Source organism: Suncus etruscus, chromosome 6 (assembly GCF_024139225.1).
Source record: "Suncus etruscus isolate mSunEtr1 chromosome 6, mSunEtr1.pri.cur, whole genome shotgun sequence".
In the NCBI taxonomy this organism is placed as follows: Eukaryota; Metazoa; Chordata; class Mammalia; order Eulipotyphla; family Soricidae; genus Suncus; species Suncus etruscus.
Genome location: NC_064853.1, coordinates 107,842,030 through 107,846,078, shown reverse-complemented (window position 1 = coordinate 107,846,078; position 4,049 = coordinate 107,842,030). Strand labels below are relative to the sequence as shown.

The window sequence follows — 4,049 nt, the reverse complement described above, 5'->3', positions numbered from 1 at the left end:
TTGTTTGAACATCTTCCATATTGTGACTCTAACTCCTTATCTGAGAGACTGACTAGTTGGTTGGTCATGTTCAATTCATCAAGGTTGCCATCGTCATTCTCTATGTCTGGCACTAGCCTGCGTTGTTTCCCCATTGTCACACTTGTTTTGTGGGTTTTTCTACGTATTGTGGTTTTATTCACTGGCTAAATGATGTGCAGGACGGGGAAGCGAAGCGGAGTGGCCGTGCTCCTCTGACTCCACCCTTTCTGGGCTTATAAACTCACCTCCAGGGAAGGCGAGTCATCTGTAGATGAGTCACACACAGGATGAAATCAGGCTGAAAATGGAGCACAGCACAGAAGACAGGCTGATAGGGGTGCTGGCATCTGAGTTCCAGCAGAGTTCCTCAATTCTGTTTCTCACTCTGAAGCAGGAAGTATCACCGGCAGGAACGCTAATGAAATCCAGTCTCAGGCAGCTGGAAACCGCATAGCCCAAATGGCTTCTGCACCCTTCTGACTCCCAGTAAAAACCAGCAGGAATCAGTGTGTGTACATCCTGACCCACCTCTGAAGCAGGCAGGATCACCAGCCCGTCTTTTCTTATCTCAAAAGGCTACCAAGGTAATTTCTGATGTTAGTGTTCCTGAGTTGGTATAGTATTTAATGGACATAAAATGTAAAGTATGGGTTTATATTAAACATGAAATTTCATGGGTCCTATCTGAGTGATGTAATGAGACAAAATGAAGCAAAAATTAATAGAGAGCACTTTTATTAAATAGGTTCTCTTTTATTCTTAGTGGTTTATTCTTAGTGCCATCATCTCTGGGTCTAGCCATCATAGTAACAGATGGGAAGAGTGAGATGTGAATGGAAAAGAAACTTCTTCCTCAAGAGCCCCTGAATAATTAAATGAGAAAAATTAAAAAAAGAAAAAGAATAAGGGCGCGGGGGCAAGATGGTCTACATCTCGAACAGACAAGTGCTGGACAGCCGGAGTCAGTCCCCATGGAGATTATCTTTTATAACTGGTTTCTTTTGGGGAATGGCTGAGTTTGTGGTTTTGTTTTTCAAGACACTGCTTCAACAAGATGTGAAAAAGGGAAAAGGCTACAGAAATTCATCTGATTCCAGATACGATGATGGAAGAGGACCACCAGGAAACCCTCCTAGAAGAATGGGCCGAATCAATCATCTTCGGGGGCCTAGTCCTCCTCCAATGGCTGGTGGATGAGGAAGGTAAATGTCTGCTCTAAGAAGCAGACAGCTGGACATGCACATTCATGGTAGAAGGAAACCATCAGGAGTGAAGGGCTGACCATGCTGGACTAACAGATGAATGTGTACCTCTCCACAGGGACTATTCTGTGTTCTTGCAGATGAATGAGGTTATGCTGGGAATTCCCTCCACGGGGATCTGGCATGACTGATACGCAGTTTGATAAATGCACATGTTGGTCTCATTTTTGGGTATAGTTTCTGAAAGTGTTAATATAGTTTTAATAAGTGAATATTTTGAGGTTCTAAAGCTGATGTCTCATCTATATATAATTATAGTAAATTGACAGGAAAATAAAAGGCCACATATCCAATACTGTAGTATCACCCATTTCAGATATCCGTTTCAGAAATAGTTCTATTATTAATTTCTTCTCATTTATAAATAAATCATATTTATAGTAATATGCAAAAAATAAATAAAAAGGAAAAAAAAGGAAAAAATAAAAAAGAGTGGTTCCATTAAGGACACAGTCACAGGGGAATTTTCAATATTCTCAGGATCAGTTCAACAAGTTCCATTCCACTGAGGACTTGCCTATGTGACTCTGAGATGAATCTGATGATGAAGTTTTTATTATGCTTAGATTTAGGGCTGGATACTGGGTATGGTTTACTTTGAATAACTTCTCAAAACTTCTTTGATGTGTCAACTGCTTCTATGGCCAGTGATGAATAAAACAGGACCTAAAGCCAAGAATCACTAAGGTGAGAGAGTTCTAATTTAAGCACTTGTGACACAGCTAAACAGGTACCCCTAGCTTGAATTTTCACGAGACAACTTTTTTTTTGAGAGCGAAGAATAGAATTGTGTCACATCAAGCAAAAGATGAAGAGAAATGTAGAAGGCAAAGAAATTGCTTTACTAAAATTATTCATCACACACTTAGTGTTTCTTCTCTGAACCCAAGTGAAATGGGGTGGGACAAAAAGGCCAATCTTCTATGCCTGTTAGTGCTATGGAGAAGGGGCTAGGTGGTTAATTGAATGGCATGGCAAGGTTTAAAATTGTTTCCCTGGTCTTGGGGATAGGGAGTTTTATGGGGCTAGGGGAAATAAGGGCAAAGATACAGTTGCTTGGAGGGTTCTATAAAAAAATAATTGTATCTTCCTTGATGTAGAAACTCTTGCTTTTTTTTTTTTTGGTCATGAATGATGTACTCAGGACTTACTCCTTACTCTTCTCTCAGGGATCACCCCTGGTGGGGATGGTGCATTATGTGGGATACCAGAAATCAACCTGTTATGTATACTCTGCTACTTGTGAGACAAGTACCATATCGCTCTACCATCTCTCCAGTTCTAGAACATCTTGCTTTGTCATTTACTCTGGTGATCAGAGTCCCAGATTCTGGTTCCATCAGCAGCTTTAACTTACTTTGGAATGTTGGGTCATTTGGAGAACAAGACCCTATTATCAGTTTACACAATTCACTTTTAGAAAATTGTGTGTGTGTGTGTGTGTGTGTGTGTGTGTGTGTGTCGTCCAAGCTCAAGGACAAGGCAACTGTAATAGAATGAGGTACAAAACGATACTCCAGGTGTTTCATGAGCAGGAGACTACCTTTAAAGAACGTTTATAAGTTAACCTGACATACTCATTTGAATGGTGAGAGGGAAGGAAGGATTTTGTAGGAATGGAAGATCTTGCTTTATACTGGTGAGACATAAGAGTCTGAGAAATATGTGTTGCTAAGGTTAAGAGATAGTGAAAGGCATGAAATAAAATAAGCCAACAGGCATTGCCACTTCCCCCTTTTACCTTTTTTAACAACCTCAGGCTGCTTTTCAGAATTTCTTCTTTTCAAGACTATTTTTAATGCCCATTGATTTTTAAATATGTAATTAAATGACTATGGAGAAGAAAAGTACATGATATGATTGCCTATCAACTCTAAGCCTTTTGGTTTATGATCTGCTTGCTTTTAAACATTTTAAAATTACATTTCCTTGCTATCTACAAATTGCAAGTCTCTATAATAGATGCTGCAAGCTCACAGCCATGAATAAGATAAGGTCCCTGGACTGCAGAGGCTAACAGTCCTAGAAAGGGAAGGGAAGACACATTCATAGTCACTGCTTCAGAACACTAGTTGTGGTAAGTAGCTTAAGTGATAGAAAAGGAGCATTTTAGGAATTGAAGCAGGAAGAAACATAGCTTGCAGGTAATAGGAAGTCAGACTCTATAAAAAATTGACATTTTTTTTTAGACTTGAAGCTTTCAAGACAGTTGGTTTATTTTCATGGCAATAAAAATATTTTACTTATATTAAGTATACATGGTTTCTAATTATAGTAATATTTATATTTGAAGTAACATTTTAAACAAATCATGAAACATATGCTGATTTTCTTCTGATTTGAATACATATTGCTTAGACCCAAGCCAGGAAGAATGCCCTGACAAAGTCCTGAGTTTTTGGTACCCAGTTTGATAAGGGAACTAGCCTGCTATTCCATGAATGGTTGTTCAGGTTTAAGCAGACCCCAAAAGTACTCATCTTTTTTTTCAGTTGGCATCTGAACAAAAGAATGTATAAGAATAAGGTGATTGGAGGCTTCACTTAGATAATTTTTGTTATAATGACATTGATATCTGATAATATAATTTTTATTTTTTGATGTCAAGAAACACCCTTTTAGAACTGTAAATGGCAGGTAAGTAGAAAAGAATACAAGCATCCTGCAGAAATATTATGCCTCAAATTGGAAAAGGATAGAGGCAGGGTTAAAGTTGTGCAACTTATTTCTTTTCATTTCCACCATTGACAGTGGTCACTTCTCTCA

General features: G+C 38.6%; 1 pseudogene; it reads left to right on the top strand.

The window, feature by feature from the left end:
• Positions 1 to 935: 935 nt before the first annotated feature.
• On the top strand, positions 936 to 1,667 carry LOC126012192 (selenoprotein K-like; annotated as a pseudogene).
• The last annotated feature ends 2,382 nt before the right edge of the window (positions 1,668 to 4,049 follow it).